This window comes from Pseudophryne corroboree, unplaced genomic scaffold (assembly GCF_028390025.1).
Source record: "Pseudophryne corroboree isolate aPseCor3 unplaced genomic scaffold, aPseCor3.hap2 scaffold_271, whole genome shotgun sequence".
Lineage (NCBI taxonomy): Eukaryota > Metazoa > Chordata > Amphibia > Anura > Myobatrachidae > Pseudophryne > Pseudophryne corroboree.
In genome coordinates this window covers 692,103-715,628 of record NW_026969372.1, presented here as the reverse complement: position 1 = coordinate 715,628, position 23,526 = coordinate 692,103, and the positions used below count along the sequence as shown (strand labels likewise).

General features: G+C 38.8%; 1 non-coding gene and 1 pseudogene across 1 annotated transcript; one reads left to right on the top strand and one right to left on the bottom strand.

Annotated features, from left to right (window-relative positions):
• Positions 1-12,793: 12,793 nt before the first annotated feature.
• On the top strand, positions 12,794-12,956 carry LOC135013498 (U1 spliceosomal RNA). The gene has a single exon (XR_010212171.1). It is a non-coding gene; the product is annotated as a U1 spliceosomal RNA (small nuclear RNA).
• A 3,253-nt stretch (positions 12,957-16,209) lies between these two features.
• Positions 16,210-16,388, bottom strand: LOC135013604 (U1 spliceosomal RNA; annotated as a pseudogene).
• Between the last annotated feature and the right edge of the window lie 7,138 nt (positions 16,389-23,526).

Sequence of the window (23,526 nt, the reverse complement as noted above, 5' to 3'; positions counted from 1 at the left end):
GTGGCGTTAATGTTTCCTGGTGTCAACCTGTATTATTTCCGTAGATATTGAAATGAGGATGCATCTTGCTGCCTTTCCAATGAAGCAAGTTTAATTTAGTAATAGGTGAAAAACCATCCCTACAAAGATGTTAATCAGATACTTGGCTTTGTGGACACTTTTCAGAGAACAAATTTGTTATCATAAAAATAAAGCCAGAAAATGAAGAGCTGTTTAATCACTCAATTGGATTTTTCTGCCAGCATTTTTCTTTTTCTCTGCAACCCACTGCTAAATTGTGCTTCCTAGCTGTTTTTTTTATAAAATCACTTAATCAAATCTAACTCTGATTACATCAGAGAAGGCCAGGTACCCTACACCATAAGAGGGGTTTTGCAATTTTGACTTGTCTACTTAAATATTACCAAAATCTGATCACAATGTCAATTACGTCCCTGGGTGGGATTGAACCACCAACCTTCTGATTAATAGCTGAACACACTAACCGATTGCGCCACAGAGACACTTTGCAAAAAGTACATACTGACAAAGACTAATAAGCATTCATCTAGAACGTTTCCTAGAAAAACTTTAAAAAGTCAATAATCTGGAGAGTTTTTGTAAGATGTTTCTTCCAGCAACCAATGAAGAAACACATTGGTACTTTCGCATGATGAGTGAGTGCTTCAGGATCTCTTGCACTTACATGTGCAGCAGAGTACTGCACTGGAAGCATGCTGGGCCCATAACCCAGAGGTAGGCAGATTGAAACTATCCTTTGCTATATGCATTTTTTTTTTGTTCATTAAAGTAATCCAAAACTGGGATTGATATTTTAGCTTTTATTTTTACTTAAAGTACAATAACTTTTACCATTTTAATTTGTTTTAATAGTATATTGACAGTATTGTTTTCTTTCAAAAATCCAATTAATTTTCTTTACCCGATTTTTAAAATGGTAATTGACAAAAACAAACTACATTGTCACCAGAAGAGCAATACAAAATGTACAAGTGATATATTAAAATCATCTTTCCAGCTTGAATTTCAATGATGCATTGGGGCAACGATTTTGTGAGAAACATCTTCACCCTTAAATAAAGATTTTCTTAATTCCTTACCTGTGTGCTAATTAGATATCACCTTGTTTTCACATTAAACAGACTTCCACATGAGAAAACAGCAAAGATGCAGTGGCGTTAATGTTTCCTGGTGTCAACCTGTATTATTTCCGTAGATATTGAAATGAGGATGCATCTTGCTGCCTTTCCAATGAAGCAAGTTTAATTTAGTAATAGGTGAAAAACCATCCCTACAAAAATGTTAATCAGATACTTGGCTTTGTGGACACTTTTCAGAGAACAAATTTGTTATCATAAAAATAAAGCCAGAAAATGAAGAGCTGTTTAATCACTCAATTGGATTTTTCTTTTTCTCTGCAACCCACTGCTAAATTGTGCTTCCTAGCTGTTTTTTTATAAAATCACTTAATCAAATCTAACTCTGATTACATCAGAGAAGGCCAGGTACCCTACACCATAAGAGGGGGTTTGCAATTTTGACTTGTCTACTTAAATATCACCAAAATCTGATCACAAGGTCAATTATGTCCCTGGGTGGGATTGAACCACCAACTTTTTGATTAATAGCTGAACACACTAACCAATTGCGCCACAGAGACACTTTGCAAAAAGTACATACTGACAAAGACTAATAAGCATTCATCTAGAACGTTTCCTAAAAAAACTTTAAAAAGTCAATAATCTGGAGAGTTTTTGTAAGATGTTTCTTCCAGCAACCAACGAAGAAACACATTGGTACTTTCGCATGATGAGTGAGTGCTTCAGGATCTCTTGCACTTACATGTGCAGCAGAGTACTGCAATGGAAGCATGCTGGGCCCATAACCCAGAGGTAGGCAGATTGAAACTATCCTTTGCTATATGCATTTTTTTTTGTTCATTAAAGTAATCCAAAACTGGGATTGATATTTTAGCTTTTATTTTTACTTAAAGTACAACAACTTTTACCATTTTAATTTGTTTTAATAGTATATTGACAGTATTGTTTTCTTTCAAAAATCCAATTAATTTTCTTTACCCGATTATTAAAATGGTAATTGACAAAAACAAACTACATTGTCACCAGAAGAGCAATACAAAATGTACAAGTGATATATTAAAATCATCTTTCCAGCTTGAATTTCAATGATGCATTGGGGCAACGATTTTGTGAGAAACATCTTCACCCTTAAATAAAGATTTTCTTAATTCTTTACCTGTGTGCTAATTAGATATCACCTTGTTTTCACATTAAACAGACTTCCACATGAGAAAACAGCAAAGATGCAGTGGTGTTAATGTTTCCTGGTGTCAACCTGTATTATTTCTGTAGATATTGAAATGAGGATGCATCTTGCTGCCTTTTTAATGAAGCAAGTTTAATTTAGTAATAGGTGAAAAACCATCCCTACAAAGATGTTAATCAGATACTTGGCTTTGTGGACACTTTTCAGAGAACAAATTTGTTATCATAAAAATAAAGCCAGAAAATGAAGAGCTGTTTAATCACTCAATTGGATTTTTCTGCCAGCATTTTTCTTTTTCTCTGCAACCCACTGCTAAATTGTGCTTCCTAGCTGTTTTTTTTATAAAATCACTTAATCAAATCTAACTCTGATTACATCAGAGAAGGCCAGGTACCCTACACCATAAGAGAGGGTTTGCAATTTTGACTTGTCTACTTAAATATCACCAAAATCTGATCACAAGGTCAATTACGTCCCTGGGTGGGATTGAACCACCAACCTTTTGATTAATAGCTGAACACACTAACAGATTGCGCCACAGAGACACTTTGCAAAAAGTCCATACTGACAAAGACTAATAAGCATTCATCTAGAACGTTTCCTAGAAAAACTTTAAAAAGTCAATAATCTGGAGAGTTTTTGTAAGATGTTTCTTCCAGCAACCAATGAAGAAACACATTGGTACTTTCGCATGATGAGTGAGTGCTTCAGGATCTCTTGCACTTAAATGTGCAGCAGAGTACTGCAATGGAAGCATGCTGGGCCCATAACCCAGAGGTAGGCAGATTGAAACTATCCTTTGCTATATGCATTTTTTTTTGTTCATTAAAGTAATCCAAAACTGGGATTGATATTTTAGCTTTTATTTTTACTTAAAGTACAATAACTTTTACCATTTTAATTTGTTTTAATAGTATATTGACAGTATTGTTTTCTTTCAAAAATCCAATTAATTTTCTTTACCCGATTATTAAAATGGTAATTGACAAAAACAAACTACATTGTCACCAGAAGAGCAATACAAAATGTACAAGTGATATATTAAAATCATCTTTCCAGCTTGAATTTCAATGATGCATTGGGGCAACGATTTTGTGAGAAACATCTTCACCCTTAAATAAAGATTTTCTTAATTCTTTACCTGTGTGCTAATTAGATATCACCTTGTTTTCACATTAAACAGACTTCCACATGAGAAAACAGCAAAGATGCAGTGGTGTTAATGTTTCCTGGTGTCAACCTGTATTATTTCTGTAGATATTGAAATGAGGATGCATCTTGCTGCCTTTTTAATGAAGCAAGTTTAATTTAGTAATAGGTGAAAAACCATCCCTACAAAGATGTTAATCAGATACTTGGCTTTGTGGACACTTTTCAGAGAACAAATTTGTTATCATAAAAATAAAGCCAGAAAATGAAGAGCTGTTTAATCACTCAATTGGATTTTTCTGCCAGCATTTTTCTTTTTCTCTGCAACCCACTGCTAAATTGTGCTTCCTAGCTGTTTTTTTTATAAAATCACTTAATCAAATCTAACTCTGATTACATCAGAGAAGGCCAGGTACCCTACACCATAAGAGAGGGTTTGCAATTTTGACTTGTCTACTTAAATATCACCAAAATCTGATCACAAGGTCAATTACGTCCCTGGGTGGGATTGAACCACCAACCTTTTGATTAATAGCTGAACACACTAACAGATTGCGCCACAGAGACACTTTGCAAAAAGTCCATACTGACAAAGACTAATAAGCATTCATCTAGAACGTTTCCTAGAAAAACTTTAAAAAGTCAATAATCTGGAGAGTTTTTGTAAGATGTTTCTTCCAGCAACCAATGAAGAAACACATTGGTACTTTCGCATGATGAGTGAGTGCTTCAGGATCTCTTGCACTTAAATGTGCAGCAGAGTACTGCAATGGAAGCATGCTGGGCCCATAACCCAGAGGTAGGCAGATTGAAACTATCCTTTGCTATATGCATTTTTTTTTGTTCATTAAAGTAATCCAAAACTGGGATTGATATTTTAGCTTTTATTTTTACTTAAAGTACAATAACTTTTACCATTTTAATTTGTTTTAATAGTATATTGACAGTATTGTTTTCTTTCAAAAATCCACTTAATTTTCTTTACCCTATTATTAAAATGGTAATTGACAAAAACAAACTACATTGTCACCAGAAGAGCAATACAAAATGTACAAGTGATACATTAAAATCATCTTTCCAGCTTGAATTTCAATGATGCATTGGGGCAACGATTATGTGAGAAACATCTTCACCCTTAAATAAAGATTTTCTTAATTCCTTACCTGTGTGCTAATTAGATATCACCTTGTTTTCACATTAAACAGACTTCCACATGAGAAAGCAGCAAGGATGCAGTGGCGTTAATGTTTCCTGGTGTCAACCTGTATTATTTCAGTAGATATTGAAATGAGGATGCATCTTGCTGCCTTTCCAATGAAGCAAGTTTAATTTAGTAATAGATGAAAAACCATCCCTACAAATATGTTAATCAGATACTTGGCTTTGTGGACACTTTTCAGAGAACAAATTAGTTAGCATAAAAATAAAGCCAGAAAATGAAGAGCTGTTTAATCACTCAATTGGATTTTTCTGCCAGCATATTTCTTTTTCTCTGCAACCCACTGCTAAATTGTGCTTCCTAGCTGTTTTTATAAAATCACTGAATCAAATCTAACTACATCAGAGAAGGCCAGGTACCCTACACCATAACAAGGGGTTTGAAATTTTGACTTGTCTACTTAAAGATCACCAAAATCTGATAACAAGGTCAATTAAGTCCCTGGGTGGGATTGAACCACCAACCTTTTGGTTAATAGCCTTACACACTAACTGATTGCGCCACAGCGACACTTTGCAAAAGTACATACTGACAAAGGCTAATAAGCATTCATCTAGAACGATTCCTAGAAACATTTTAAAAAGTCAATAATGTGGAGAGTTTTTGTAAGATGTTTCTTCCATCAACCAATGAAGAAACACATTGGTACTTTCCCATGATGAGTGAGTGCTTCAGGATCTTTTGCACTTACATGTGCAGCAGAGTACTGTAATGGAAGCATGCTGGGTCCATAACCCAGAGGTAGGCAGATTGAAACTATCCTCTGCTATATGCATTTTTTTTTGTTAATTAACGTAATCCAAAACTGGGATTGATATTTTTGCTCTTTTATTTTTACTTAAAGTACAATAACTTTTACCATTTTAATTTGTTTTAATAGTATATTGACAGTATTGTTTTCTTTCAAAAATCCACTTAATTTTCTTTACCCGATAATTAAAATGGTAATTGACAAAAACAAACTACATTGTCACCAGAAGAGCAATACAAAATGTACAAGTGATATATTAAAATCATCTTTCCAGCTTGAATTTCAATGATGCATTGGGGCAACGATTTTGTGAGAAACATCTTCACCCTTAAATAAAGATTTTCTTAATTCCTTACCTGTGTGCTAATTAGATATCACCTTGTTTTCACATTAAACAGACTTCCACATGAGAAAACAGTAAAGATGCAGTGGCGTTAATGTTTCCTGGTGTCAACCTGTATTATTTCCGTAGATATTGAAATGAGGATGCATCTTGCTGCCTTTCCAATGAAGCAAGTTTAATTTAGTAATAGGTGAAAAACCATCCCTACAAAGATGTTAATCAGATATTTGGCTTTGTGGACACTTTTCAGAGAACAAATTTGTTATCATAAAAATAAAGCCAGAAAATGAAGAGCTGTTTAATCACTCAATTGGATTTTTCTGCCAGCATTATTCTTTTTCTCTGCAACCCACTGCTAAATTGTGCTTCCTAGCTGTTTTTTTATAAAATCACTTAATCAAATCTAACTCTGATTACATCAGAGAAGGCCAGGTACCCTACACCATAACAGGGGGTTTGCAATTTTGACTTGTCTACTTAAATATCACCAAAATCTGATCACAAGGTCAATTATGTCCCTGGGAGGGATTGAACCACCAACCTTTTGATTAATAGCTGAACACACTAACCGATTGCGCCACAGAGACACTTTGCAAAAAGTACATACTGACAAAGACTAATAAGCATTCATCTAGAACGTTTCCTAGAAAAACTTTAAAAAATCAATAATCTGGAGAGTTTTTGTAAGATGTTTCTTCCAGCAACCAATGAAGAAACACATTGGTACTTTCGCATGATGAGTGAGTGCTTCAGGATCTCTTGCACTTACATGTGCAGCAGAGTACTGCAATGAAAGCATGCTGGGCCCATAACCCAGAGGTAGGCAGATTGAAACTATCCTCTGCTATATGCATTTTTTATTGTTAATTAAAGTAATCCAAAACTGGGATTGATATTTTTGCTCTTTTATTTTTACTTAAAGTACAATAACTTTTACCATTTTAATTTGTTTTAATAGTATATTGACAGTATTGTTTTCTTTCAAAAATCCACTTAATTTTCTTTACCCTATTATTATAATGGTAATTGACAAAAACAAACTACATTGTCACCAGAAGAGCAATACAAAATGTACAAGTGATATATTAAAATCATCTTTCCAGCTTGAATTTCAATGATGCATTGGGGCAACGATTTTGTGAGAAACACCTTCACCCTTAAATAAAGATTTTCTTAATTCCTTACCTGTGTGCTAATTAGATATCACCTTGTTTTCACATTAAACAGACTTCCACATGCGAAAGCAGCAAGGATGCAGTGGCGTTAATGTTTCCTGGTGTCAACCTGTATTATTTCAGTAGACATTGAAATGAGGATGCATCTTGCTGCCTTTCCAATGAAGCAAGTTTAATTTAGTAATAGGTGAAAAACCATCCCTACAAAGATGTTAATCAGAGACTTGGCTTTGTGGACACTTTTCAGAGAACAAATTTGTTAGCATAAAAATAAAGCCAGAAAATGAAGAGCTGTTTAATCACTCAATTGGATTTTTTTGCCAGCATATTTCTTTTTCTCTGCAACTCACTGCTAAATTGTGCTTCCTAGCTGTTTTTATAAAATCACTAAATCAAATCTAACTCTGATTACATCAGAGAAGGCCAGGTACCCTACACCATAACAGGGGGTTTGAAATTTTGACTTGTCTACTTAAAGATCACCAAAATCTGATAACAAGGTCAATTAAGTCCCTGGGTGGGATTGAACCACCAACCTTTTGGTTAATAGCCTCACACACTAACTGATTGCGCCACAGCGACACTTTGCAAAAGTACTTACTGACAAAGACTAATAAGCATTCATCTAGAACGATTCCTAGAAACATTTTAAAAAGTCAATAATGTGGAGAGTTTTTGTAAGATGTTTCTTCCATCAACCAATGAAGAAACACATTGGTACTTTCCCATGATGAGTGAGTGCTTCAGGATCTCTTGCACTTACATGTGCAGCAGAGTACTGTAATGGAAGCATGCTGGGTCCATAACCCAGAGGTAGGCAGATTGAAACTATCCTCTGCTATATGCATTTTTTTTGTTAATTAAAGTAATCCAAAACTGGGATTGATATTTTTGCTCTTTTATTTTTACTTAAAGTACAATAACTTTTACCATTTTAATTTGTTTTAATAGTATATTGACAGTATTGTTTTCTTTCAAAAATCCAATTAATTTTCTTTACCCGATTATTAAAATGGTAATTGACAAAAGCAAACTACATTGTCACCAGAAGAGCAATACAAAATGTACAAGTGATATATTAAAATCATCTTTCCAGCTTGAATTTCAATGATGCATTGGGGCAACGATTTTGTGAGAAAAATCTTCACCCTTAAATAAAGATTTTCTTAATTCCTTACCTGTGTGCTAATTAGATATCACCTTGTTTTCACATTAAACAGACTTCCACATGAGAAAGCAGCAAGGATGCAGTGGCGTTAATGTTTCCTGGTGTCAACCTGTATTATTTCAGTAGATATTGAAATGAGGATGCATCTTGCTGCCTTTCCAATGAAGCAAGTTTAATTTAGTAATAGGTGAAAAACCATCCCTACAAAGATGTTAATCAGATACTTGGCTTTGTGGACACTTTTCAGAGAACAAATTAGTTAGCATAAAAATAAAGCCAGAAAATGAAGAGCAGTTTAATCACTCAATTGGATTTTTTTGCCAGCATATTTCTTTTTCTCTGCAACCCACTGCTAAATTGTGCTTCCTAGCTGTTTTTATAAAATCACCGAATCAAATCTAACTCTGATTACATCAGAGAAGGCCAGGTACCCTACACCATAACAGGGGTTTTCGAAATTTTGACTTGTCTACTTAAAGATCAACAAAATCTGATAACAAGGTCAATTACGTCCCTGGGTGGGGTTGAACCACCAACCTTTTGGTTAATAGCCATACACACTAACTGATTGCGCCACAGCGACACTTTGCAAAAGTACTTACTGACAAAGGCTAATAAGCATTCATCTAGAACGTTTCCTATAAAAACTTTAAATAGTCAATAATCTGGAGAGTTTTTGTAAGATGTTTCTTCCATCAACCAATGAAGAAACACATTGGTACTTTCCCATGATGAGTGAGTGCTTCAGGATCTCTTGCACTTACATGTGCAGCAGAGTACTGTAATGGAAGCATGCTGGGTCCATAACCCAGAGGTAGGCAGATTGAAACTATCCTCTGCTATATGCATTTTTTTTGTTAATTAAAGTAATCCAAAACTGGGATTGATATTTGTGCTCTTTTATTTTTACTTAAAGTACAATAACTTTTACCATTTTAATTTGTTTTAATAGTATATTGACAGTATTGTTTTCTTTCAAAAATCCAATTAATTTTCTTTACCCGATTATTAAAATGGTAATTGACAAAAACAAACTACATTGTCACCAGAAGAGCAATACAAAATGTACAAGTGATATATTAAAATCATCTTTCCAGCTTGAATTTCAATGATGCATTGGGGCAACGATTTTGTGAGAAACATCTTCACCCTTAAATAAAGATTTTCTTAATTCCTTACCTGTGTGCTAATTAGATATCACCTTGTTTTCACATTAAACAGACTTCCACATGAGAAAACAGCAAAGATGCAGTGGCGTTAATGTTTCCTGGTGTCAACCTGTATTATTTCCGTAGATATTGAAATGAGGATGCATCTTGCTGCCTTTCCAATGAAGCAAGTTTAATTTAGTAATAGGTGAAAAACCATCCCTACAAAGATGTTAATCAGACACTTGGCTTTGTGGACACTTTTCAGAGAACAAATTAGTTAGCATAAAAATAAAGCCAGAAAATGAAGAGCAGTTTAATCACTCAATTGGATTTTTCTGCCAGCATATTTCTTTTTCTCTGCAACCCACTGCTAAATTGTGCTTCCTAGCTGTTTTTTTATAAAATCACTTAATCAAATCTAACTCTGATTACATCAGAGAAGGCCAGGTACCCTACACCATAAGAGGGGGTTTGAAATTTTGACTAGTCTACTTAAAGATCACCAAAATCTGATAACAAGGTCAATTACATCCCTGGGTGGGATTGAACCACCAACCCTTTGATTAATAACCAAACACACTAACCGATTGCGCCACAGAGACACTTTGCAAACTTACGTACTGACAAAGGCTAATAAGCATTCATCTAGAACGTTTCCTAGAAAAACTTTAAAAAGTCAATAATCTGGAGAGTTTTTGTAAGATGTTTCTTCCATCAACCAACGAAGAAACACATTGGTACTTTCCCATGATGAGTGAGTGCTTCAGGATCTCTTGCACTTACATGTGCAGCAGAGTACTGCATTGGAAACATGCTGGGCCCATAACCCAGAGGTAGGCAGATTGAAACTATCCTCTGCTATATGCATTTTTTATTGTTAATTAAAGTAATCCAAAACTGGGATTGATATTTTTGCTCTTTTATTTTTACTTTAAAGTACAATAACTTTTACCATTTTAATTTGTTTTAATAGTATATTGACAGTATTGTTTTCTTTCAAAAATCCACTTAATTTTCTTTACCCTATTTTTATAATGGTAATTGACAAAAACAAACTACATTGTCACCAGAAGAGCAATACAAAATGTACAAGTGATATATTAAAATCATCTTTCCAGCTTGAATTTCAATGATGCATTGGGGCAACGATTTTGTGAGAAACATCTTCACCCTTAAATAAAGATTTTCTTAATTCCTTACCTGTGTGCTAATTAGATATCACCTTGTTTTCACATTAAACAGACTTCCACATGCGAAAGCAGCAAGGATGCAGTGGCGTTAATGTTTCCTGGTGTCAACCTGTATTATTTCAGTAGACATTGAAATGAGGATGCATCTTGCTGCCTTTCCAATGAAGCAAGTTTAATTTAGTAATAGGTGAAAAACCATCCCTACAAAGGTGTTAATCAGAGACTTGGCTTTGTGGACACTTTTCAGAGAACAAATTTGTTAGCATAAAAATAAAGCCAGAAAATGAAGAGCTGTTTAATCACTCAATTGGATTTTTTTGCCAGCATATTTCTTTTTCTCTGCAACTCACTGCTAAATTGTGCTTCCTAGCTGTTTTTATAAAATCACTGAATCAAATCTAACTCTGATTACATCAGAGAAGGCCAGGTACCCTACACCATAACAGGGGGTTTGAAATTTTGACTTGTCTACTTAAAGATCACCAAAATCTGATAACAAGGTCAATTACGTCCCTGGGTGGGATTGAACCACCAACCTTTTAGTTAATAACCATACACACAGACTGATTGCGCCACAGCGACACTTTGCAAAAGTACATACTGACAAATGCTAATAAGCATTCATCTAGAACGTTTCCTAGAAACATTTTAAAAAGTCAATAATGTGGAGAGTTTTTGTAAGATGTTTCTTCCATCAACCAATAAAGAAACACATTGGAACTTTCCCATGATAAGTGAGTGCTTCAGGACCTCTTGCACTTACATGTGCAGCAGAGTACTGTAATGGAAGCATGCTGGGTCCATAACCCAGAGGTAGGCAGATTGAAACTATCCTCTGCTATATGCATTTTTTTTTGTTAATTAAAGTAATCCAAAACTGGGATTGATATTTTTGCTCTTTTATTTTTACTTAAAGTACAATAACTTTTACCATTTTAATTTGTTTTAATAGTATATTGACAGTATTGTTTTCTTTCAAAAATCCAATTAATTTTCTTTACCCGATTATTAAAATGGTAATTGACAAAAACAAACTACATTGTCACCAGAAGAGCAATACAAAATGTACAAGTGATATATTAAAATCATCTTTCCAGCTTGAATTTCAATGATGCATTGGGGCAACGATTTTGTGAGAAACATCTTCACCCTTTAATAAAGATTTTCTTAATTCCTTACCTGTGTGCTAATTAGATATCACCTTGTTTTCACATTAAACAGACTTCCACATGAGAAAGCAGCAAGGATGCAGTGGCGTTAATGTTTCCTGGTGTCAACCTGTATTATTTCAGTAGATATTGAAATGAGGATGCATCTTGCTGCCTTTCCAATGAAGCAAGTTTAATTTAGTAATAGGTGAAAAACCATCCAAGAGCTGTTTAATCACTCAATTGGATTTTTTTGCCAGCATATTTCTTTTTCTCTGCAACCCACTGCTAAATTGTGCTTCCTAGCTGTTTTTATAAAATCACTGAATCAAATCTAACTCTGATTACATCAGAGAAGTCTAAATACCTAACACCATAACAGGGGGTTTGAAATTTTGACTTGTCTACTTAAAGATCACCAAAATCTGATAACAAAGTCAATTACATCCCTGGGTGGGATTGAACCACCAACCTTTTGGTTAATAGCCATACACACTAACTGATTGCGCCACAGCGACACTTTGCAAAATTACATACTGACAAAGGCTAATAAACAATCATCTAGAACGTTTCCTAGAAAAACTTTAAAAAGTCAATAATCTGGAGTGTTTTTGTAAGATGTTTCTGCCATCAACCAATGAAGAAACACATTGGTACTTTCCCATGATGAGTGAGTGCTTCAGGATCTCTTGCACTTACATGTGCAGCAGAGTACTGCAATGGAAGCATGCTGGGCCCATAACCCAGAGGTAGAAAGATTGAAACTATCCTCTGCTATATGCATTTTTTTTGTTAATTAAAGTAATCCAAAACTGGGATTGATATTTTTGCTCTTTTATTTTTACTTAAAGTACAATAACTTTTACCATTTTAATTTGTTTTAATAGTATATTGACAGTATTGTTTTCTTTCAAAAATTCACTTAATTTTCTTTTCTGTGTGCTAATTAGATATCACCTTGTTTTCACATTAAATAGACTTCCACATGAGAAAGCAGCAAGGATGCAGTGGCGTTAATGTTTCCTGGTGGTAGTGGGGTACTGTGTTTGTGCTTTCCTCTGGTCAGCTCTGGTAAAAGTCAGATTTCTTTGTCTCAGATCTTCCTCTAGCCTTGTTCTTCTTTCGAGAGTTCCCTTGTGCTGCCTCAGTTGGATCTCCTTCACTTGACAGGGGGGTACCCGAGCAGCGACCCTCCCCAGCACTAGCCCAACTCCTACTTACCTGCCAGGTGAGATACTATGATCAGGAAGGTGCTTCTCCCAGGGAAAGGCTCACCCATTGCACTCTGGGTGTGCTGCTCCTGCGATTTCCCCAAATGTGGGAAACTTGACTGCATAATTTGTGTTTCCCCTGGTCGGCTCTCGTATAATTCAGATCTCTTTGTCTCAGGTCTCTCTCCAGCCTAGTTTGCTGTCTGTTTCCACTTCTCTTTTCTTAAACCGCTCCCTTCTATGCCCTTGTGCACCTTAATTAAATCTAACTCTGATTACGTCAGAGAAGGCCAGGTACCCTACACCATAAGAGGGGGTTTGAAATTTTGACTTGTCTACTTAAAGATCACCAAAATCTGATCACAAGGTCAATTACATCACTGGGTGGGAACCTTTTGGTTAATAGCCCATGTAAGTGCAAGAGATCCTGAAGCACTCACTCATCATGGGAATGTACCAATGTGTTTCTTACAAAAATTCTCCAGATTATTGACTTTTTAAAGTTTTTCTAGGAAACGTTCTAGATGAATGCTTATTAGCCTTTGTCAGTATGTACTTTTGCAAAGTGTCGCTGTGGCGCAATCAGTTAGTGTGTATGGCTATTAACCTAAAGGTTGGTGATTCAATCCCACCCAGGGACGTAATAGACCTTGTTATCAGATTTTGGTGATCTTTAAGTAGACAAGTCAAAATTTCAAACCCCCTCTTATGGTGTAGGGTACCCGGCCTTCTCTGATGTAATCAGAATTAGATTTGATTAAGTGATTTTATAAAAAACAGCTAGGAAGCACAATTTAGCAGTGGGTTGCAGAGAAAAAAAATTATGCTGGCAGAAAAGTCCAATTGAGTGATTAAACAGCTCTTCATTTTCTGATTTTATGTTTATGCTAACAAATTTGCTCTCTGAAAAGTGTCCACAAAGCCAAGTCTCTGATTAACACCTTTGTAGGAATGGTTTTTCACCTATTACTGAATTAAACTTGCTTCATTGGAAAGGCAGCAAGATGCATCCTCATTTCAATGTCTACTGAAATAATACAGGTTGACACCAGGAAACATAAACGTCACTGCATCCTTGCTGCTTCCTCATGGGGAAGTCTGTTTAATGTGAAAACAAGGTGATATCTAATCAGCACACAGGTAAGGAATTAAGAAAATCTTTCTTTATGGGTGAAGATGTTTCTCACAAAATTGTTGCACCAAGGCATCATTGAAATTCAAGCTGGAAAGATGATTTTAATATATCACTTGTACATTTTGTACTGCTCTTCTGGTGACAATGTAGATTGTTTTTGTCAATTACCATTTTAATAATCGGGTAAAGAAAATTAATTGGATTTTTGAAAGAAAACAATACTGTCAATATACTATTAAAACAAATTAAAATGGTAAAAGTTATTGTACTTTAAGTAAAAATAAAAGAGCAAAAATATCAATCCCAGTTTTGGATTACTTTAATTAATAAAAACAATGCATATAGCAGAGGATAGTTTCAATCTGCCTACCTCTGGGTTATGGACCCAGCATGCTTCCATTACAGTACTCTGCTGCACATGTAAGTGCAAGAGATCCTGAAGCACTCACTCATCATAGGAAAGTACCAATGTGTTTCTTCATTGGTTGATGGAAGAAACATCTTACAAAAACTCTCCACATTATTGACTTTTTAAAATGTTTCTAGGAAACGTTCTAGATGAATGCTTATTAGCCTTTGTCAGTATGTACTTTTGAAAAGTGTCGCTGTGGCGCAATCAGTTAGTGTATAAGGCTATTAACCAAAAGGTTGGTGGTTCAATCCCACCCAGGGACGTAATTGACCTTGTTATCAGATTTCGGTGATCTTTAAGTAGACAAGTCAAAATTTCAAACCCCCTCTTATGGTGTAGGGTACCTGGCCTTCTCTGATGTAATCAGAGTTAGATTTGATTAAGTGATTTTATAAAAAAAACAGCTAGGAAGCACAATTTAGCAGTGGGTTGCAGAGAAAAAGAAAAATGCTGGCAGAAAAATCCAATTGAGTGATTAAACAGCTCTTCATTTTCTGGCTTTATTTTTATGCTAACAAATTTGTTCTCTGAAAAGTGTCCACAAAGCCAAGTCTCTGATTAACACCTTTGTAGGGATGGTTTTTAACCTATTACTAAATTAAACTTGCTTCATTGGAAAGGCAGCAAGATGCATCCTCATTTCAATGTCTACTGAAATAATACAGGTTGACACCAGGAAACATTAACGCCACTGCATCCTTGCTGCTTTCTCATGTGAAAGTCTGTTTAATGTGAAAACAAGGTGATATCTAATTAGCACACAGGTAGGGAATTAAGAAAATCTTTATTTAAGGGTGAAGATGTTTCTCACAAAATCGTTACCTCAATGAATCATTGAAATTCAAGCTGAAAAGATGATTTTAATATATCACTTGTACATTTTGTATTGCTCTTCTGGTGACAATGTAGTTTGTTTTTGTCAATTACCATTTTAATAATAGGGTAAAGAAAATTAAGTGGATTTTTGAAAGAAAACAATACTGTCAATATACTATTAAAACAAATTAAAACAGTAAAAGTTATTGTACTTTAAGTAAAAATAAAAGAGCCAAAATATCAATCCCAGTTTTGGATTACTTTAATTAACAAAAAAAATGCATATAGCAGAGGACAGTTGCAATCTGCCTACCTCTGGGTTATAGGCCCAGCATGCTTCCATTGTAGTCCTTTGCTGCACATGTAAGTGCAAGAGATCCTGAAGCACTCACTCATCATGGGAAAGTACCAATGTGTTTCTTCATTGGTTGATGGAAGGAACATCTTACAAAAACTCTCCAGATTATTGACTTTTTAAAGTTTTTCTAGGAAACGTTCTAGATGAATGCTTATTAACCTTTGTCAGTATGTACTTTTGCAAAGTGTCTCTGAGGCGCAAACAGTTAGCGTGTTCAGTTGTTAACCAAAAGGTTGGTGGTTCAATCCCACCTAGGGACGTAATTGACCTCGTTATCAGATTTTGGTGATCTTTAAGTAGACAAGTAAAAATTTCAAACCACCTCTTATGGTGTAGGGTACCTGGCCTTCTCTGATGTAATCAGAGTTAGATTTGATTAAGTGATTTTATAAAAAAAAACAGCCACGAAGCACAATTTAGCAGTGGGTTGCAGAGAAAAAGAAATATGCTGGCAGAAAAATCCAATTGAGTGATTAAACAGCTCTTCATTTTCTGGCTTTATTTTTATGCTAACAAATTTGTGCTCTGAAAAGTGTCCACAAAGCCAAGTATCTGATTAACACCTTTGTAGGGATGGTTTTTCACCTATTATTAAATTAAACTTGCTTCATTGGAAAGGCAGCAAGTGATGTCATCCAAGCAGTGGGTCAAAGTTGGCTTCAAACCTCGTCTGCTTATGAAAAGAGAAAAGGGGTATGCAGGGCATGGCGGCCTTTTGCGGTGCTTGGATGACCCCTAGTTCGCATTAAATAATGCAGTCGAGTTTCCCACATTTGGGGAAATCACAGGGGTCAGCATACCCAGAATGCAATGAATGAACCGCACCCTGGGAGAACAGTCTTCATGACCATGGTATCTCCTATGCAAAATAAGTATGATTTGGGATAGGGCTGGGGAGGGCCGCTGCTCAGGCACATCTCTGTCAAGTAAAGGAGATTCAACTGAGGCAGCACAAGAGAACTCTCATCTGGGGACAACAACTGCAGGGAGAACACATATTTTCAGATGAACATGGGAGGGCAGAAGGCTGCCTAATACTGAAGCACCCCCAAACAACAAACCAAATGCAACAACTAGTGCAAGCATTCCTGGGGGAAGGCCTGCAGCAGATGGATTTGCATATGGCGATGTCATCCAAGCAGTGGGTCAAAGTTGGCTTCAACCCTCGTCTGCATATGAAAAGAGAAAAGGGGCGTGCAGGGCATGGCGGCCTTTTGCGGCACTTGGATGACCCCTAGTTTGCATTAAACACCTCCACCCTCCGTCGGTGTGGGGCTCATGTTGGCTATGCCCCAGCCCCTGAAGCATTCAAGCTGATTTCTTGCAGCAGCTGGGCACTGTAACAGCTCCAGAGCTGCTCTGTAAGGCAAGTAAAAGGGTGTGGGCCCTGCAGCACTACCTGTAGTTCGCATTGTGCGAGACCCCTAGTTCGCATTAAACACCCCCACCCTCCTTCGGTGTGGGGCTCATGTTGGCCATGCCCCAGCCCCTGAAGCATTCACGCTGATTTCTTGCAGCAGCTGGGCACTGTAACAGCTCAAGAGCTGCTCTGTAAGGCAAGTAAAAGGGTGTGGGCCCTGCAGCACTACCTGTAGTTTGCATTGTGCATTGGAAGGCACAAAGTAAGCAGACGGGAGGAGAAGTCAGGATAGTGCACAAGGGTATAGACGGGAGGGGCTCAAGAAAAAAGAAGTGGAAACAGACAGCAAACTAGGCTTCCAATGCACAATGCAAACTACAGGTAGTGCTGCAGGGCCCACACCCTTTTACTTGCCTTACAGAGCAGCTCTGGAGCTGTTTAATCACTCAATTGGATTTTTCTGCCAGCATAATTTTTCTCTTACGTCCTAGAGGATGCTGGGGACTCCGTAAGGACCATGGGGGATAGACGGGCTCCACAGGAGACATGGGCACTTAAAGAAAGACTTTAGATCTGGGTGTGCACTGGCTCCTCCCTCTATGCCCCTCCTCCAGACCTCAGTTTACTACTGTGCCCAGAGGAGACTGGGTGCTTTTCAGGGAGCTCTCCTGAGTTTCCTGACAGAAAGTATATTTGTTAGATTTTTTTATTTTCAGGGAGCCTGCTGGCAACAGACTCCCTGCATCGAGGGGCGGAGGGGAGAGATGCACACCTACTTCTGTGAGTTGATAGGCTCTGCTTCTTAGGCTACTGTACAGCATTAGCTCCAGAGGGATCGGTACGCAGGTCTCACCCTCGCCGTCCGTCCCAGAGCCGCGCCGCCGTCCCCCTCGCAGAGCCGGAAGATAGAAGCCGGGTGAGTATGAGAAGAAAAGAAGACTTCAGAGGCGGCGGAAGACTTCATGATCTTCACTGAGGTAACGCACAGCAGTAAAGCTGTGCTCCATTGCTCCCATACACCTCACACACGGCAGTCAGTGTAAGGGTGAAGGGCTCAGGGGGGACGCCCTGGGCAGCAATATAGACCTCTCTTTGGCAAAATAAATATATATGCAGCTAGGCACTGTATATATATATATAAGAGCCCCCGCCATTTTTTTACTATATTTGAGCGGGACAGAAGCCCGTCGCTGAGGGTGTGGGGCTTCTCCCTCAGCACTCACCAGCACCATTTTCTCCACAGCACCGCTGAGGGGAAGCTCCACGGACTCTCCCCTGCTTATACCACGGTAGAAAGAGGGTCTTAAAGAAGAGGGGGGCACATAATTAGGCGCATATATATATGGAAATACAGCGCTACTGGGTAAACATAAAATTATTGTGTTTTTTTCCTGGGTCATATAGCGCTGGGGTGTGTGCTGGCATACTCTCTCTCTCTGTCTCTCCAAAGGGCCTTGTTGGGGAACTGTCCTCAGATAAGAGGATTCCCTGAGTGTATGGTGTGTCGGTACACGTGTGTCGACATGTCTGAGGTAGAAGGCTCTCCTAGAGAGGAGCAGGAGCAAATTAATGTGGTATCTCCATCGACAACGCCGACACCTGACTGAATGGATATGTGAAATGTTTTAAGTGCTAATGTAAACTTATTACACAAGAGATTAGACAAAGCTGAAGCTAGGGAACAGTCAGGGAGTCAACCCATGCCTGTCCCTATGTCGCAGGGACCTTCGGGGTCTCAAAAGCGCCCACTATCCCAAATAGTTGACACAGATACCGACACGGATTCTGACTCCAGTGTCGACTACGATGATGCAAAGTTACAGCCAAAATTGGCTAAATGTATTCGATATATGATTATTGCAATAAAAGATGTTTTGCACATCACAGAGTCCCCTGTCCCTGACACGAGGGTACACATCTATAAGGGAAAGAAACCTGAGATAACCTTTCCCCCCTCACATGAGTTGAACGAATTATGTGAAAAAGCTTGGGAATCTCCAGACAAAAAGCTGCAGATTCCCAAAAGGATTCTTATGGCGTATCCTTTCCCGCCAATGGACAGGATACGGTGGGAATCCTCCCCTAGGGTGGATAAAGCATTGACACGCTTATCCAAAAAGGTAGCGCTGCCATCCCAGGATACGGCTACCATCAGGGACCATGCTGACCGCAAGCAGGAGGTTACCCTAAAGTCCATTTACACACATTCTGGTACCTTACTCAGACCGGCAATTGCGTCGGCCGGGGTTGTAGCGCGGTGGCAGCATGGACAGATACCTTATCAGCAGAGATTGAGACCCTAGATAAGGATGCTATGTTATTGACCATAGGGCATATAAAAGATGCTGTCCTATATATAAGAGATGCTCAAAGTGACATTAGTCTACTGGGTTCTAGAATAAACGCTATGTCAATTTCTGCTAGACGAGTCCTATGGACCCGGCAATGGACAGGTGATGCCGACTCAAAAAGGTATATGGAGGTTTTACCTTACAGGGGTGAGGAATTGTTTGGGGAAGGTCTCTCGGACCTAGTCTCCACAGCTACAGCTGGTAAATCAATTTTTTTGCCTTATATTCCCTCACAGCCTAAGAAAGCACCACATTATCAAATGCAGTCCTTTCGATCACAGAGAAACAAGAAAGTACGAGGTGTGTCCTTTCTTGCCAGAGGTAAGGGCAGAGGGAAGAAGCTGCACAACACAGCTAGTTCCCAGGAACAGAAGTCCTCCCCGGCCTCTACAAAATCCACCGCATGACGCTGGGGCTCCGCTAAAGGAGTCCGCCCAGTTGGGGGCACGTCTTCGAGTTTTCAGCCACATCTGGGTTCATTCGCAGGTGGATCCCTAGGCAATAGAAATTGTTTCTCAGGGTTACAAGCTGAAATTCGAAGAGGTGCCTCCTCGCCGGTTTTTCAAATCGGCCCTACCATCTTCTCCCCAGGAAAGGGAGATAGTGTTAAATGCAATTCACAAATTGTATCTTCAACAGGTGGTGGTCAAGGTTCCCCTGCTTCAACAAGGAAATGGAAATTATTCGACCCTGTTTGTAGTCCCAAAACCGGACGGTTTGGTCAGACCCATATTAAATTTAAAATCCCTGAACCTATACTTGAAAAGGTTCAAGTTCAAGATGGAATCGCTAAGAGCGGTCATCGCCAGCCTAGAAGGGGGGGATTTTATGATATCTCTGGACATAAAGGATGCATACCTTCATGTACTCATTTATCCACCTCATCAGGCGTACCTAAGATTTGCGGTACAGTATTGTCATTACCAATTTCAGACGTTGCCGTTTGGTCTCTCCAGAATTTTCTCCGAGAATTTTCACCAAGGTAATGACGGAAATTATGGTGCTCCTGCGAAAGCAAGGTGTCACAATTATCCCGTACTTGAATGATCTCCTCATAAAAGCGAGATCAAGAGAGCAGTTGCTGAACAGCGTATAACTTTCACTGAAGGTGTTACAGCAACACGGCTGGATTCTCAATATCCCGAAGTCGCAGTTGGTTCCTACGACTCGTCTGACTTTGCTTGGGCATTATTCTGGATACGGACCAGAAAAGGGTTTATCTTCCGATAGAAAAGGCCCAGGAACTCATGACTCTGGTCAGGAACCTATTGAAACCAAAACAGGTGTCAGTGCATCACTGCACTCGAGTCCTGGGAATGATGGTGGCATCATACGAGGCCATTCCCTTCGGCAGGTTCCATGCGAGGATCTTGCAATGGGACCTACTGGACAAGTGGTCCGGGTCACATCTACAGATTCATCAGTTGATCACCCTGTCCCCCAGGGCCAGGGTATCTCTCCTGTGGTGGCTGCAGAGTGCTCACCTTCTAGAGGGCCGCAGGTTCGGCATTCAGGACTGGATCCTGGTGACCACGAACGCGAGCCTCCGAGGTTGGGGAGCAGCCACACAGGGAAGAAATTTCCAAGGTCTTTGGTCAAGTCAGGAGACTTGTCTTCACATCAACATCCTGGAGCTAAGGGCCATATACAACGCCCTATGTCAAGCGGAGACCTTACTTCGCGACCAACCAGTTCTGATCCAGTCAGACAACGTCACCGCACTAGTTCATGTAAACCGCCAAGGCGGCACAAGGAACAGAGTGGCGATGGCGGAAGCCACCAGAATTCTTCGCTGGGCGGAGAATCATGTAAGCTGTCAAAGTCAGAAAAATATCACGATGCACACTGCCATATTTGCACCTCATATGTGTCCCTGCTGCGCATGCGTGCGCTCTCCCGTGCGTGCGCATACTCGCTGTTGCGGGCACCCGCAGGCGCACGGTATGCGCATTTACGGTAGAGATTGTGTGCGTCTAGCGGGCGACTCTTTCGTTACATATTTTCACCATATAATGCATTTTGTAGATTATGGTCCCTTTGATATATTCTGAAAGTTTAGTTAATGTAGTATGTTCCTGGACAGAGAGATCCCTCATTGTTTGATACGAAGGGTCAGACAGGAGTAATACAGTGGTGTTTAGTATCCATCGGAAGAGTATTTAATTAGCAATATTCCGGTGTTGGTTTGAAGCGGATCAATCGCTCGTGCGAATAGTTATGGACATAAGAAGTTTATGAACATTTACTGTATTTGCACTTACTTATCCATGCGGCGGGAAACCCAGTTTCCCTCCCACCTGAGCTGTTGGAAATAGTCACAGCCCACCTGTATGAATCAACCTATGACCTTTTGTTATAATGCGAAGACGAATTCCTGTGTCCAATGAACAATGAGATTGTAGGGACCATTGAATTGTATTGTGTGTGGGGCATAAATAGACAGGCCGATCACATCCAGCACTCACTCTTCATCGGTTATCATTGCTGAAAATCGGGAGCTGGATGTCCAGAGGCGCATGCGATTGTTTCCTTTGTGCGTAAGTTTTCTCCGTAATCATATTGTCTTTTCTTGTTATTATGGGGCATATCTTTCTCTCTCTCTCTTCTCTTTCTCTCATTTTCTCTTAAACGTACTTGTATTGTATTTACTGTGTAGTTACCTGGTTAGTTAGTCTATGTTATATTGTAGTGTATGACTTGTATTGTATTAATTCTTTTGCAAGTATAACATTCATAATATATATATTAGGCGTTGGACCCTAAGCACGGTATTTGTGTATTTCTTATAGTGTTAAGTATTCTCAGAGCGTCGGTGACGCTCGAACAGCTTTTGAGTTAATAAGGTTATACAGTGTTGCATTTACACCCTATCTCTACACTAAGGTTTTACAGCAAATTACATTGTTTGTGGTTTAGACATAAAGGTTTAACATTGTGAGCGTCGGCGCCGCTCGTGATCTCCTCGTGGTCTCGAGCGTCCGCTACGCTGATAGCGTAGCATTACGGTAGTCGCTCACCTATAAGTGTGCCCGATACCAACAGCGTATTCTCGTGAGCGTCTGTATCGCTTGAGCAGCCCGCTCCCGATACAGCGTCCGTTACGCTATAGCGAACCATTACGTTAGTCAGCAGCCAATAGCGTGCCTGCCTGTGATCTCTTGGCCGTGAGCGAACGTGACGCTTGAGCGTCTCGACCACGGCTAAGCGATTGTTACGCAACGAGCGTACCCTTACGGTACTCCATACGCAAATAGCGTACAGTGTTCTTAGACCTCACAAAGGGTTTTAAATAAGATAAATATTTAGCTTTATCAATTGGCGGCTCGTCCTGTCCTTCACATATCTCTGCTAGGTAATTTCAGCAGACATTATCCATCAGCAAAGGGCGGGAGATCATATTCTTCGCAGTGCTGACGGGATAAGCGTCTGTTTCGCTTAGTAAAGGGTGCTGAAGGAATCCGGGAACCGGAGGTAAGAACAACACACTAGTGTCTTTTAAAACTGTTTATTTCTATCTTGCGTACGCACACACGCATATCTGCATTTCTTTTTCATTCGTGTATTTTCATATATCACTCTCCTGTTTGCCATTTTATAATTGATAAAACGTGCTAAGAGAGATTTGTCGCTATTTCATAGTTAAAGTGTAAAAGTAATGCGTTAAGGGATAAAGTGTAAAGCACACACGCAGCTCTACCTAAAGGTAAAAGGAGAGATTGGTGTGTTGCACGGTAGACGACTGAGGATCATCTACATTGATAAAACGTGTTAGTTGTGTTACGGTGGACATTGGTTTTGTATACACGTGTCTCTAACAAAAGGCTGAGACTCGCGTACGCAAAGGCCGACGCACGCAGCGTAAATTATGCAACGGAGCGTCTGGGTACGCCCACGTAACTCAAATCACACGATAGTGTTGATTTTTAAATAGCACAATAAGCGATAAATAGCGCAATAAGCGATAAATATCGCAACAGGCGATAAATAGCGCAACAAGCGATAAATAGCGCAACAGGCGATAAATAGCGCAAATCTATTTTAAATCCGAAATTTAAATTAACAGATCCTTCTCCAAATTTACAACACATCTGGTCTAAAGAAAAATTTCTGCGCAGAAATAGAAATAGAAACAAAAGTGTGTATGTGGTGAGTGAGTGTTTGTTTTTACAATTTTGGGGATTGAACCACAGAAATCATCGAGTTCTCGTGAAGTACATACGTGTAAGTGACATACGTGGTGGCTAGGGAGGCATCTCTGGTTAAACATAAAATTTGAGCATTAGAGTGTAGCAGACCAGGAGGT